The sequence below is a fragment of the Sapajus apella genome, unplaced genomic scaffold (genome assembly GCF_009761245.1).
Source record: "Sapajus apella isolate SASKATOON/1434 unplaced genomic scaffold, GSC_monkey_1.0 scaffold59, whole genome shotgun sequence".
Lineage (NCBI taxonomy): Eukaryota > Metazoa > Chordata > Mammalia > Primates > Cebidae > Sapajus > Sapajus apella.
This window is the reverse complement of record NW_022436999.1, coordinates 13,494,963-13,510,924: the sequence shown is the minus strand read 5'-3', so window position 1 is coordinate 13,510,924 and position 15,962 is coordinate 13,494,963. Positions and strand designations below refer to the sequence as shown.

Here is a 15,962-nt window from a genome sequence, read left to right as displayed (position 1 = left end):
GCTGGACGCAGTGGCTCAGGCCTGTAATCCCAGCACTTTGGGAGGCCAAGGTGGGCAGATCACCTGAGCTCAGGAGATTGAGACCAGCCTGGCCAACATGGGGAAACCCCGTCTCTACTAAAAATACAAAAATTGACCAGGTGTGGTGGCACGTATCTGTAATACCAGCTACTCAGAACGCTGAGGCAAGAGAATCTCTTGAACCCAGGAGGCAGAGGTTGCAATGGGCCAAGACTGCACCACTGCACTCCAGCCTGGGCAATAGAGTGAGACTCCGTCTCAAAAAAACAACAAAAAACTAAACACATAACTATTATGCAACCAAACAACTGCACTCCTGGGCATTAATCCCAGAGAAGTGACAACTTCTGTTCATACAAAAACCTGTACACTAGTGTTCATATGAGCTCTATTCGTAATAACCTCCAAATGGAAACAACCTAGATGTCTTTCAACAGACGAATAGGTTAAACTGTGGTACATCTATATGATAGAATACTACTCAGCAATACAAAGAAGCCAATTATTAACACATTGAACCTGGGTGAATCTCCAGAGGATTACACCATGTGAATAAAGCTCACACCAAAATGTTGCATACTGTATTATTCTGTTTATACAACATACTTTAAATGACAAATTACAGAAATGGACAAAAGATTCATGTTTGCCAGGGGTTATGAATGTGAAAAGGGAAGTGGAAATGGCTTTAAAGGGCATGAAGGATTGTGTTGGTGATGAAATGACCTGTATTTTGTCTGTATCTATGTAAATATTCTGGATGTAATAGTGTACCATTGTTTTGCAAAACATTGCTATTGGGAAAATGGGGTTAAAAGTACATGGGATCTCTTTATTATTTCTTACAACTGCATGGGAGTCAAAAACTTTCTCAGAATAAAAAAATCAATAAATTTTTTTAATCATAAAAAAGATGATCTCTCCAAATCCTGTGTTCTGCTATGACTTGAATGTCACTTGTTTCACCCTGTTCAGACTGATTCGCGCATCACTCTAGAGATGGCAGTATGCCCTTCAGACAAAGGTCAGGTTCTAGGGGAAGCTTACCCTCCTTCTAATCCAGTAAAAAGCACTTATTTAACATCATGAATCAACAAAGTAGCCAGTGCTGGAAATGAACCTACTGTTTTTTTCTTTTAAGTTCATGCCTTCTCTGCACTAGGTGGTATTTAAGTGAAGGCAGAAAATGCAAGAAAGAAATAATATCAGTGAGAGATGATTATTAGTTGGATCATGGCATGTACCTACCTCACTTCAAAAAGGGATTTAGAATATGTTATTTTTAAAATACGTGTTCTATACTGTGGTAGGCTGAGTGGTAGTCCTCCAAAGAGGTCCATGGTTTAATCCTCAGAACATGTGAATATGTTACCTTGCAGGGTAAAAGGAATTTTGCAGATGTGACTAAGTTAAGGATCTTGAGATGAGAGGTTAACCTGTGCTACGCAGTTGGGCCTGATATAATCTCTGAACAGAGAGAAGAGAAGACAATTTGTTAAGGAAAGCAGAGGCTGGAATGATAATGGCCATAGCCAAAGAATACTGCCAGCTGCTGGAAGCTGGGAAAGGCAAGGAATATTCCCTCTGTAGACTTCAGAAGGAATCAGCCCTGCTGACACCTTGATTTTAGCCCTATGAGGTTCATTTCTGATTTCTGACCTCCAAAGTTGTAAGAGAAGAATATGTGTTGTCTTAAATCACTAAGTTTGTGGTAATTTGTTACAATGTCAACAATAAATTCACTGAAGGAGAAGAAAATAAAGAGGGAAAATATGATAAAGCAATAGCTTAGTCTTTCATGTGTTTAATTTTATTGAAATACTAATTTGAAAGCAAGATTTACTTCTTATAAGCTCTATGTAGACTATGCACTTGAAAGCTTACCAAAAGCAAAAAAAAACAAAAACAAAAACCAGTCAACTCCCATAGCAAGACATTGTATGATCTCTAATAATTTACTTTTTTGAACTCTGCTAGTAAAAAAAGCTCATGTTTGAAATTCCTTTTAGGCTAGGTGCAGTGACTCACACCTATAGTCCCAGCACTTTGGGAGGCCAGGGTGGGCAGATCACTTGAGGCCAGGGGTTCAAGACCAGCCTGGCCAAAATGACAAAACCCCATCTCTAGGAAAAATATGAAAATTAGCCAGGCATGGTGGCCTGTAGATACTCAAGAGGCAAAAGCAGGAGGATCCTTTGAATCTGGGAGGCGGAGGCTGCAGTGAGCCGAGATCATGGTACTCCACTCCAGGCTGGATGATAGAGTCTTAACTCTGTCTCAAAAAAAAAAAAAAAAAAAAAAGAAAGAAATTAAAAAACATTTTAGTAAGCATTTCTATTATTTATCATAGTCTCAGTAAGAGTTAAGGTCAATATTATCTCTTTATTTCCATTTTAGGAAACCAAGAGTCAAGTAAATTACACTAAACTATTTAGAGCTTGGCATGCGTTTCTCTGTTCTTTCTCTATTGCATATTTTGAAGGTGGCTTTTTTTCCATGACCTCTGGCATCATTCTTTTTACAATTAAATCATCACTATTTATTCATTAAACAGGTAATTATTGCCATATATAAAAATATATACACATAGATACATATGTACACATATAGAAATATACATATATGTACATATGCACACACATACATATCATAGGAATTAAATTACTCCCCTTATTTATGGTAGACATGTGAAAACAGTGAAGATACTGATTTTCAAAATGGTGAATTTCAGAACATGATATCTCTCATGCCCTAGAAAGTCTTTAGGATGTTGTTAAACAGTAGTTTGAGAGCATTTTAAAAAGATGTATAATCCTCAGGAGTCAGCAACATGGTTTCCTGATGGCTTCTAGAATGACAAATCTCAATAGAGTTGGTATTCACCTAACATAAGAGCTTTGGAACATTCTCTTGTCCCAGTATATGCCGCATCCCACAGGCTCCAACTGGCATAGGACTCTGTTTCATAGAGTGCCTATTAGCATGTGAATGACTTGAGAAGAAACAATGTTCTTGCCAAGATTATATATGTATGGCTTAAAATATAATTAGAATATGCTTTTAAAACGTGTCACACATGTTTACAAACCACAGAAGATCAGAGTATCTCTCTGAGAGCATCTAACCCAGCCCTACAGAATCCTTCTAGAGCATCTACTTGAATATCCCTAGGGAATGGGAAGGTACAATCCTCCCTGTTCAACCTATTCATTAGAGAGTTAATTTTTATAGAGTAAAACTCTGTCTCTATCTGACATCAACTCATCATTCATCTGTAAATAAAAAATAAAATCCTTTCCTTTTTTTGAGACAGAGTTTCACTCTTGTCACCCAGGCTGTAGTGCAGTGGCGATCTCCACTCACCGCAATCTCCGCCTCCCAGGTTCAAGTAATTCTCCTGGCTTATCTTCCCGAGTAGCTGGGATTACAGGCACCTGGCACCACGCCTAGCTAATTTTTGTATTTTTAGTAGAGACGGGGTTTCTCCATGTTGGTCAGGCTGGTCTCGAACTCCAGACCTCAGGTGATCTGCCCACCTCAGTCTCCCTAAGTGCTGGGATTATAGGTGTGATCCACTGTACCGGCCCAATCCTGTCCTCTTTTAACACCTGGAGACAGTATCAGGCTATATCAGGCCATGCTTGCATTGCTGTAAAGAAATACCCAAGACTGGATAATTTATAAGAAATGAGATTTATTGGCTTGCAGCTTTGCAAGCTGTCAACTCGAAGCATAGTGCCATCTGCTTCTGGGGAGGCCTCGGGAAGTCTCCAAACATGAGGGAAGGCAAAGGGGGAGCAGGCACATCACACGGCAAGAATAGGAGCAAGGGCCAGGGGAGGTGGCACACACTTTTAAATCATCAGATCTCATGCACTAAGGTAAAGATAGCACCAAGCCATGAGGAATCTTGCCCCTAAACACCTGCCACCAGGCCCTGCTTCCAGCAGTGGGGATTACAATTCAACATGAGATTTGGGTAGGGACAAATATTAAAACTGTATCACAGGTCCTGCTTCCAAAATTTTTCTTTTTTCCCAAGTTAAACATGCATTTTTTCTTAACTTTTCACAGGTTATTTTCCAGGCAGATCTAGCCATACTAATCTCCTCTACTGCAAATTTTTCTAAACCAGTTTTATAATGTACTGCTCAGACCAGGACAAATACTCCAGATGTCATCTGCCACAACAGGTTATAACAGTTATGAATATTCTGTGTTCATCTGTGTGGCATGAGATCTCATTAGCTTTACTGAAATAATTACATCAAACTATGTTCTTTTGTATCTTTTTTCAAGTCACCATAAAAAATGTTTTATAGAAAAAAATATAAGGATTAAACACTGTGTTACTCTAAAAGAGATATCCTACCAAATAGACACTTAGGGTATTGTGTTGGTTCAGCCAGCTGTGACTCCACCTCACAGTTCAATAAAGAGCCAGCATTTCTCAATTCTCTTCAAAAGGCTGTGCTGGAAGACTTCCAACCATGTTAGTCATGGTACAATATAGGTATGGCATTCCCCAGATGTAACAAATTAATAATGAGGATAATTTGGCCTGTCTTACAATTACTGAACTACTTTTCTGGCTCCTAGTGATAACTTCTTTTCTAATGTTCTTCCACCATCTGTTTAAAATGAGCTCTTGAATTTTTCTAGGACATGATATCATCTTACAGGATTTGACCTTTTGAAAAATCTGGATGAGTAGATGTCTCCATTTTCCTAACATCAACTATCCCCCAACAGTTTTGAAGATTATATAGAACAGTTCTGAAAGCATCTCCATATTTGTTCGTTGCCCTGGGATAAAATTTATCTAGACTTAGGCATTTGCACTAAACTAAAAACAACCAGAATCCAAAAGGACTCCCCTGCCTGCCAGTGACTTAGGTGTCGCTTAATAACTGTGGCAGAAGGGGATCCGCAGTCACCAGGCTCTTTAAAGATACAATAGAGGCAGCGTTGTGGCCTGCATTCAGTTCCTTTCTGTTTCATGAAGGTACCTTTGTGTTCAGCTTCTTGGTGGTATGAAGGACTTCTCAGTAAACGGCAGTAGATAAATCTGCTATTGTATCAGCTGATTATTAAAATTTATTGGGATTATTGCGCTAGGAATTATCCTATTTCTTCATAACATGAGATGTTTACTTTCTTATTACCATTGAAATAGAATGCTACTAAGGCAGCTATCAGCATTTGTCGCAAACATGAAACTAACTCCTAAAATTTAGGCCTTAAATATGGAGATGAATGTAGAAGACACTGTAATATCTCTCCAAAATCAATTTCACCCTCTCCCTTTGTATAGTTTGCATTGGGTGGGGTTGATTTCACTCCCAGTTCCAGAGTTGCCCCTGGGTTGCTTTGAACACCATTTGACACAAAGATTGATTAGGGATAAATATATGACTTAATGCTGACCATCAAAGCAGGATTCAGGACATTTTTTCCATGGCTTTGAGAGGAAAAGCTATCTCCTTCCTCTGGCTGCCATCGCACCCATCTACTAATTAAGAGGAAACCAATTTGAAAGTAAACTCTACACATGAGAGTGACCAGAATTTAAGCAAAACAAAACTAAACAAAAATATCACGCACATTGAAATAGTGTCCTTGATCAAAATAACTCTGAAGCTTACACTACTATAGGACCAGCCTTTCTCAATCAAAGTTTGATAGAAGAAAGATAGAAGAAATAAACCCTAAGATATACATTATATGCAATAAAGTAATTTCTCTCCTATGCATCTGGAATGGTACTAAATATGTTCTATCTTTGGGAGAACTAAGAAAATAGTCGTTCAAATTACTTTTGTGTTCTGTGGTTCAAATGAGGAACTCTGGTTGCAAAAGCAATTTGACTCCGCAGTTGGGTATACTGATAAAGTCATCTTTATTGTTTAAGCTAGTTTGCGTTGGGGTTTCCATTCCTTACAGCTGAAAGCTTCCTAACTAGTATAACGATCAACCTCCTTTTGGAGACACGCTTCTTTCTTGTACTCCCATCTGTTGCTCCTACTGCAATTTCAACAAAATTACTGGGAAATTTTCAAAAAAATTACCAGAAAATCTGGCTAAGCAGATGCAGAATTCTGTAGGTTATCTGCTGTATCCTCACTCGATTCATTTCTCATTCACAAATGCTGAACAATGACAAAAGAGTCAATCCATGAGGAAGATATAACAATTATAAACAAATATGCAACTAGCAGAAACTGAAAATGCATGAAGGAGAAACTCACAGAATGGAAGGGAGAAATAGACAATTCAACCATAATGGATTATATACCATTATCACCATTATGTACCAGTTATCCTAGGAATGCAAGGTTTGATTAACATCCAAAATTCAATCAACTATATTACAAGATTCCAGGGCAAAACCTACATGATCACCTCAGCAAATGCATAGAAAGCATTTGAACACATCCAAAGCCTCTTCATGACAAAAAGCATCCAGCAAACCATTAACAGGAATAGAACAGAACTTTCACAACCTGATGAAAGGCATGCACTAAAAACTCAGAGCTAATATTTGCCTGGGAAAAATAATACTTTCCCCCTAAAATCAGGAAAAAAACAAGATGTCTGCCCTCGCCACTTGTATCCAATCTGGTTACAGCCAGGGAAGTTAGGTAAGAAATATGAAATCTTAAGTTGATGAAAAAGTCATTGCAGTTTTTGCCATTACTTTTAATTGGCAACAAATGTAATTACAGCCAAATAAAAGGCATCTAGGTTAGAAAAAATGAAACTATTTTTATTTGCAGATGAAGTGATACTGTATTTGAAAATCCTAAGGAATCTGCTAAAAAAAACAGAACTAATTAACAAGTTCAAGACGTTTGCAGGCTGAAAGATAATAATATTAAAAACAGTTGTCTATGTACTAACAATGAACAATCCAAAATGAAATTAAGAATTTCATTTACGATAGCAGGACAATGAAAAGTGCAAAACTTGTACTCTGAAAACTACAAAAAAATGTTGAAAGCAGTGAATGAACACTTAAACAAATGGAAAGACAATTTGTGTTCACTAACTGAAAGATTTAATATTATTAAGATGGCAATATTGTATAAATTGAGCTATAGATTCAATGAAATTCCTATCAAATTCCCAGCCGGCTTTCTTGCAAAACTTGACAAGCTGATTCTAAAATCCATATGGAAATGTAAGAGGCCCAGAAACAATCTTGGAAAAAGAGTAACAAAACTGGAAAGCTCACACTTCACAATTTCAAAACTTACTATTACATTGCTACTATAAACAAGACAGTATGAAGCTGACAGAAGGATAAACCCATATTCTGCAATAGAATTGAGAATGCAAAAATAAACTCTCATACTTATAATCAATTGATTTTCAGTGATTGTCCCGGGATAATTCAATGGGGGAAAGAATAATCTTTTCAACAAATGGTACTGTGACAATTAGATATCTATCTTCAAAAGAATAAAATTAAGACTCCTACCTCACACTGTCTATAAAAGTCAACTCAAAATAGACCTAAGTAAAAGAGCCAAAAAAACCAAACTCTTAAAACAGCTCCCTCGTCCGCCGCTGCCGCCTCCTTCTTCTACCGCTCCTGGTGCTGCTTGTGTGCTCGTTCGGTGCGGACCTCTTTTGTGAAGCGGTAGCTGAGGAGACTCCGGTGCTCGCCATGGCCGATGAAAAGCCCAAGGAAGGAGTCAAGACAGAGAACAACGATCATATTAATTTGAAAGTGGCGGGGCAGGATGGTTCTGTGGTGCAGCTTAAGATTAAGAGGCATACACCACTCAGTAAACTAATGAAAGCCTATTGTGAACGACAGGGATTGTCAAGGAGGCAGATCAGATTCCAATTTGATGGGCAACCAATCAATGAAACAGACACACCTGCACAGTTGGAAATGGAGGATGAAGATACAATTGATGTGTTCCAACAGCAGACGGGAGGTGTCTGCTGAAAAGGGAACCTGCTTATTTATTTCAGAACTCTGTTCTTTAAAGATCAAGATTACATTCTCAATTAGAAAACTGCAATTTGGTTCCACCACATCCTGACTACTACAGTATAGCTTTCTCTATTCTTTCATTTTCCCCTTCCCCATTCCTTTATTGTACACAAAGTAACTGGTATATGTGCACAAGCATATCGCTTTTCTTTTTTTTTTTTTAACGGCCAATGGTATATTTTGATTAACATCAAGTGGAGACGGGATGGGGAAAAACACTGATTCTGTGAAAATACCCCCTTTCTCCATTAGTGGCATGCTCATTCAGCTCTTATCTTTATATTGCAGTAAGTTATTTTGCTCTCACTGTTTTAACAAAAAAAAAAAAAACATAAAAATCCTTGCATATCTTGTTTGATTGGAGACTTTTAATGTTTTTCATTTATCATTGTAAAATCAAGGACAATTTTATAACTTTTTTGTAGGTAGCTGTTACATGTAGGGCACTCTGTCTTTAAGTAGGGATAAATTACTCTAAAACAAAAAGACAGAATCCTAGTTTCCCTTCAAGTCAAATGTCTTGTTGTTTAAATAAACTTCTTGTTTTTTTTTTTAAAAAAGAAAACATAGATGTGAATCTTTGAGAACTTAGGATAAGCCTATTTAGGTATGCCAATAAAAGCACAGCAATAAAATAAACAAAAAAGATAAATTGGACTTCATAGAAATAAAATACTTGGGGACATCAAAGATTTTAACAAGAAAGTGAAAAGACAAGCTACAATATGGGAGAAAATACTTGCAATCTTGATATATGACAGAAATTTGTATCCAGAGTATATAAAGAACTCCCACAAGTCAACAATAAAATGACAATCCAATTTAGAAATGGGAAAATACTTACACAGACATTTCTCCAAAGAAGACATATTAAATTAAAATGGCCAACAAGCACACAAAAAGATGTTCAACATCATTCACTATTAGGGAAATGCAAGTCAAAACCACAATAAGATATCCCTTCATGCCTATCAGGGTGACTAATACTAAAAACAAAACAATATGCCATAAGAAGTATTGACTGGAATCCTTACACATTGCGAAATCTAAAATGGCGCAGCCACCCTGGAAAATAATTTGGCAGTTCCTCAAAATGGTCAACAGAGTGATACCATATATGACCCGGCAATTTCACTCCTAGGTATATACTCAAAAGAAACGAAAACAAATGTCCACACAAAACTCATACACAATGTTCATAGCAATACTATTCATAATACCTAAAAAGTGTAAACAACTAAAATGTCCATTACCTGATGAATGAGTAAACAAAATGTTTTTATCTGTACAACAGAATGTTATTCAGCAATAAAAAGAAAGAAGTACTGATATGAGCTACAGCATGAATGAACCTCAAAAACATCATGCTGAGAGAAAGAAGTCAGATGCCAAAGACCACATATTGTATGCTTAATTTATATCAAATATCCAGAATAGGCCAATCCATAGAGGCAGAGGGTAGTGTTTGCCAGAGACAGGGAGGAGAGGGAAATGGGGTGGGTACGAGGTTTCTTTTTAGTTTAGGAAGTTAGATAGTGGTGAGAGCTGTACAAGTTGTACAAGTAGGTGAATATACTAAAAAGCACTGAATATACTAAAAAGTACACTTTAAAGGATAAATTGTATGGTTTGTGAATAATACGTCCAAGTTGTTATTTAAAAAAACATGCTTGAACAGCTTTTACAGTTTTGCTTTATCATTTACTATATCTCAGGCCTCATTACCATCAATACGGTTGTGAAATGAACTTTTAAAGACGTTTAATGTAGAACTTCCCAGTTAGAGAAATAAAATTTCAACAAAATAATGTTTAATGAATTCTGAATTTGTCATATTAGACAAAGTAAGTCAAACTATTGAAAGCATGAGGTAAAAGACAATAAAACTTAGGCATAAAAACATGTTTCATGACTACAAAGCTTAGTTTAAAAATATTTGATAAATTAAAAACATGGAAAAGTGATAGCTTATGATTACTTTTAATTATTTTATTAATCTCAAATGTTATGAAAATAACTAAAGCAGTTTATTTGGCTGAACATATATTTATTAATTAAAAATAAAGCATAGCCATCAAAATAGCATACTTCAAATGCCTGTCCAGTGATTTACAGCTAATTGCCAAATATTCTTCTGTTGCTAAATCTGCTTTATTAAGGTTTGCTAAATTAGTTAAAATGAACTCAAGCATAGCATATTTCTAGCATATTTTTGATAAAATACGTCACAAACATACATTTTCCTTCATATTTTTAAAACAGTAGGAAACGCTCTTATGTCATATTTCCCAGGAAAAAGATAAACAGATTTGTGTATGGGAAGTTTATTGTGCAATGGTCTCAGAAAATGAAAACTGTGAGACGTTAAGGAAGCAGGTGTGAGCAAAAAGAGAGTTGAATTGTGATGTGATTGCAAAAAACGTCTCGGCTAATCCCACAGGAGCTTGGAGGCTAGGATGGACTTTCAGATTTGCCCCAAATTAAGGCAAGGGGGCCTGATTTGTGTATCCCCACACTGACCAGTCATTGGATATGGTCTGCACCTGGGGCACTAGGTGAAGAAATTCCTTTCACCTGAGGGCAATTCTTAGCGAGGGATTTGCTCTGAGCCATCAACAGGTAATAATTCCGACAGCTGGGGAAATGAATGCCTTGGTCCTGAAGTAACTATCTGAACAAGACACCACAGTATCCATTCAGTCCACCCTTTGAATGGCTCAGACCCATTCGCTCTGTATAAAACATTCACATCACCTGGGAATAGCTTCCTTTTGGTTGGTGTCTTTTCCAAGTGAAATTTACAAAAGGAAAGTCAGTGGGATGAAATATAATCCTCACTGCTGCACCTGATTGCAGGCTTGCAACTTATATTTAATATCTCTCTTCTCTATTACCATTTTGAATTATCATTACTTTTGGCTGGCACCTCTCCACTAGCCCTGGGGGGCTTACCCATAGGGGTGACCCAGACCTTCATTACTGTGCCATCGAAGCCTTGCTCACTATGCCCTCCTTAGGGCCAACATGCTGCATTGTTCCTTCACTGTCAACTTTAGACAGGAGAACACCAAGAGATGCCCCAGTATATCACTAGTCTTTCCCTCTCCATTGTGGAACGGCAGTCCTGCCTCCCACAGAATCTGTGGTTCTTCAAAATGCAGTCCCCAAAGCATAGCTAGGTTCTCACATCTGGAGAAGCCAGCACTTAACACTTAAGCCTCTTGCTCTGTGTCTCATAGCATGACTGTTGATGTTTTGATGTGTACTAAATAAACTGATATTTCTTTCAAACTGTCTTCTCTACATCTTTTCAACACCATGTCAACAACCAGAATACCAACATATTATTTTAGAAATGTTGAGAAGTTCTCCAAAAGCAGAGAATACATTCATGAGGAATGTCTGCTCCTCTTTTTCCATATGAGCTATACTATGAGGGCAAAATTAGTCAAAGGAGTAGCTTAATTTTTAATGGACAGGAAGGAAACTTCATTCCATGCTAATTACGTACCACTTTCCCCATAATTAGGGAGGATGTTTATTCAGCCAGGATGCTGAAAAATACATTTTAAGATATAGAAGCAGTATCTGTGTTCATACTATATTGGTTGTTAAATATTTTGACTATGGTACCTGCAATTTGATAATTGCAGGTAAGTTGTAGGTGCACAAAGTTGATTAGCCTTTTGGCACCAAAGGCAAACAAACAAAAATCTAGAAACTATTTAGAAATTATTTGACAGCCTTGACCTCAAATTCACCTCTGTTATGGTACTTTGATACACAAGAGTATTTGATTTGTTTTAGAATAGACTGTCAGGTTATCCATTTTGTGTTAAATCCAACACTCTGTGTTTAATTTCTGATTATTTTTGTTTGCATTTATCCCAATTACTGACTTAGAATAAAACCCACTTTTGACTCTGACTTTTTTCTACTACATATTTTTCAGGAAAATTTTTGCAAATAGGCTGATTGAGTAGACTATACAGAAATGAACAAATCTCTTTTTATCAGCTCTTTAAAAAATGTGTAGACATGTAGTAATACAAAACATTGCTCCAATTAAGAAAGCAAAAGTACAGATATGCTTACATTGAAAAACATGTTTTGAGACAATGGTATATTTTAATAGTCTACAGTAGCTCATTTATACTTACTTGTGTTTATGAAAAGAATAATGAGGAATTCTCATGGCAGATAAGAGGAATGATGTAAAAATAAAGTGAACTAAGAGTGTATTTGCAACCTAATTTATTTTATTTTTAAAATTTTGTTACTTGCCCAATCTAAGTGCTTCATAAGACAACTATCTGTTTCACTGCTTTCTACCAAGGTCTAACTGAGAGCCTGGCACATAATAGAGGCTCAATAACTGTGTGTCAAAGGAATAAATGTACAAAGTGTTCATTGCCCATCTGATACACCATAATTGCAAACAACTTCTCTCTCTTCTTCCTTCCCTCTTCTTATCTCTCTTTAGTCTCCTCTTTGTTCTTCCCTTCCTTCTCTTCTCCTTTCAAAGTAGGTCACAGGAAGACATTTAGGAGACATTCATCAGAAAATGTTCAGTAGCAAAAAGAGAGCAGAAAATGTATACAGCATGACATTTTCCATCCCTTCTTTTCTCTTTTTTAAATCAAATCTTGAAACTCTGAATTTATGTGACTTTGCATGTTTTAAACGGGTGTTTTCATGTTGCATGGCTGTCTTGTGTAATTAAGGCAAACTTTCCACATTGCCCTTGTCTTATTGTGCAGTTTCTTTCTTTTTATTTTATTTATTTACTTATTTTTTTTGAGGCAGGGTCTCACTCTATCACCCAGGTTGGAGTGCAGTGGCACAATCTCGGCTCACTACAGTCTCAACCTCCCCCTGGCTCAAGCAATACTCCCATCTCAGCCTCCTGAGTAGCTGGGACTACAGGTATGCACCACCACACCCAACTAATTTTGTTTTGTTTTGTTTTTAATAGATATGGGGTTTCATCATGTTGCCCAGGCTGGTCTTGAACTCCTGGGCTTCAAGCCATCTAACCACCTTGGCCTCCCGAAATGCTGGGATTATAAGCATGTGCCACCCCACCCACCCCACAGTTTACAAGAGAATCTGAGCTTTTCCAGTTTCCAGAGACAGTGTTTGTAATTGATGATCTATCTGTGTTAGTCTAAGACTCCAAGACTAAGCTCCCATTTCCAGAGACAGAACTGGGAGAAACTTCTCTTTCCTCTAAGGAGGTGGTTCTGTATGTAAACTAAGAGTGATCAAAGTAAGTTTTAATGCAAGCTTCCGTTACTTTTGTGAGAAGGATTGGTGAGGCTCCCCAGGCATGAAGGTAAACAGGTTTTCACCACTGTTCACAGCATGGGTGGTGTGCTGGCAGAGCACAAGTGGTAGAGTTAATAAGGCAGACTCGATATCACTAAGGGAACCAGGTTCCTTCAGGTGCACTGGGGCAATCAGCAAGTTTCAGTGAATTCATGACAACTTGCCTCAGGCTGCTTGGCAACAAGGTCTACTCTATTAGTGAGGCTATCTAGGTGCAATCCTGACCCTTATTAAGAGTAACCAGACATTCAGGGGCTGCTTGCCTAAGCGCCAAGTAAGCAGTTAAAAAAATGTCACAGAAGGCCAATTTCACTCTTATTTCGAATATAATATTGATGCTAAGATCCTGCCTGGAAAAATAGAGATTCATCCAGCCACAGAAGGCCTGATAAGGATGAAGGAGGCATGCTAAGGGGTATAAACTACTACTTTTGTGAACTCCCAGATAAGATGCTACCCTTGTTTAATTTCACCCTGCCTCCTTCTCACTCCCAGATCTCCAAACCTCCATCCTTGTCTGCCTCTCTCCTCATCCATCTCTGCTGTGGGTTCTAATCCCAGTCCTGCTGTTGTTTAGCTGGCTATATGATCTTGAACAAGTTATTTCTTTGAGTCTCAGCTTCTTCATCTATGGAATGGGGAATAGTAATATCTAGCCCACTGATATGAAATAATAGGAGCAAAGGACTTAATTGAGGCAATCAATAAATGCTGCCTACTCTCTAAAGAAAAATAAAGTCTTAGAAAACTAAAACTTTCAAATCACAAGCCCAACTCTATTTTCCAAATGTAAGAAATTTGCCTTATCAGTTGTCCTGATGCATTCCATTCATCATATAAAATAATTTAAATGAAAATTTAATTGAATACTTATAGCACTAAAAGTCATTCTAAGTTCTTTTTTCAGAGTATAAAAGAGGCAAAAGGAAAAGCTAGTTTCAGCATCATGCACTGAAAGAAATCTAAATTGTAACAAATTATGTATATATTTAGTCTCTATTTCCTGTTCAAATACTTCAAATACATTTATAACCATTTGGAACTGTTATTACCAATATTTTAAGATGCTACACCATCCAATAAGAAATATTCACTGTCTTATTGTTAAAGAGTGATATTTAAATAATGCCATGACATATGTATTATCAATTAAGCAATGAGCTACCAGTCAGTATGTTTTGCCGAATAAAGGTAAAGAATTTAAGCCAAGGTAAAGCTTGTGTTTGTTTGACTTAGAAAGCCAAAGTAGAACCTATGTGACAACTCTTTGATCAAATGTAATAACTGAGGCATAAGAAAATTTGTTTTTAGTGTAATTACCAATCGTCCTCCCTTCCTCCTACTGAGAAACAACTGGGTCTTGTTTAAATACTCAGATTAATTTAAATTACATATTTAATATATGATACATTTGTCTTGGCTTTGCACAACACCAAAATGATAGATTAATTTTTACATGATAATTAGAGCCAAACTGTTATCAATAAGAATGTTAAAGCATTTAAAGATTATGAAAGTTTAATGCGCTATTGATGCGTTGCTTTTCAAAATGGTTAAGGCATTCTCACTTTGAAAATTGTTGTGCTTGATAATGGAGCCTCCTTGTGGCGAATCAGCAGTATTTCAGGCTTTCAAATCGCAGGTGAACTGTTTTAATTTTCCCCCTTCACAATGGGAATGTATGTACTGTAGCAGTGTTATCAAGAAAATATGTACTTGTCTCTGGACCCCTGACATCCAGAAACCAGCAGGACCTTAATGGCTACCAGAAAATATATAATGCCTTTCCTTTGGTTTGTCTGTAGTCCTGGTAGCTACAGACAAACCAGTATTTTTTTTTTTTTCCAGTCAAATTGATTATGTTCTCTGGAGAGACAACAAGTTAATTGACAATTGTTTTCACTTTTAAACTGTCCAATATAGCTGGGCTCTATGGTGCATGCCTGTGGTCCTAGCTACTTGGGAGGCTGAGGCAGTAAGATTGCTTGAGCCTAGGAGTTGGAGGTTACAGTGACCTATGATCCTGCACCTCACTCCAGTTTGGGTGAGAGCAAGACCCTATCTCAAAAAAAAAAACACAAAACAAAAAACAAAAAAAAACCAAAAAAACCACAACAATTAAACTGTCCCATGTAGTGGTGGTCTTGAGCATATTGAGTCAGGCAGATGAATGTTTTGCTTTAATCTCATGGAGTTATTCTCTACTTCTGACCAGAGAGCACTTTCCTCTAAGAAAGACAGACTTACTGAACAAAGCCCTGAGATTAGGGAGAGAGATGGCAGCCACCCAGATAAGCCAGCTCAACTTTTATGTTTAAGTCTGATGGCTTATGCTTTCTTGGCCAATGATACAGGGAGATCCAGGTGAGGAAGAAGAACAGTCAGGACCAAGGGAGTAGTGATATGGTAAGGCTATCCTCTACTCCTTCTCCCATATGTGGAGAGGAAAGAACTGAGTATTAAATGTAAAATGATCTCAATCCAAGAGAGAGGGATAATATAACGGCATGATTAAAAGTAAAAAGATAAGACTGGTTTATAGCACAATTAAATTTTCTCTAGGATTATTTTTAACTACTCAAGTACACAATTCAGAAGGGTTCCTATG

General features: G+C 37.2%; 1 pseudogene; it reads left to right on the top strand.

Moving 5' to 3' along the window:
- The first annotated feature begins 7,607 nt into the window (after positions 1–7,607).
- LOC116528710 lies at positions 7,608–8,379 on the top strand (annotated as a pseudogene).
- The last annotated feature ends 7,583 nt before the right edge of the window (positions 8,380–15,962 follow it).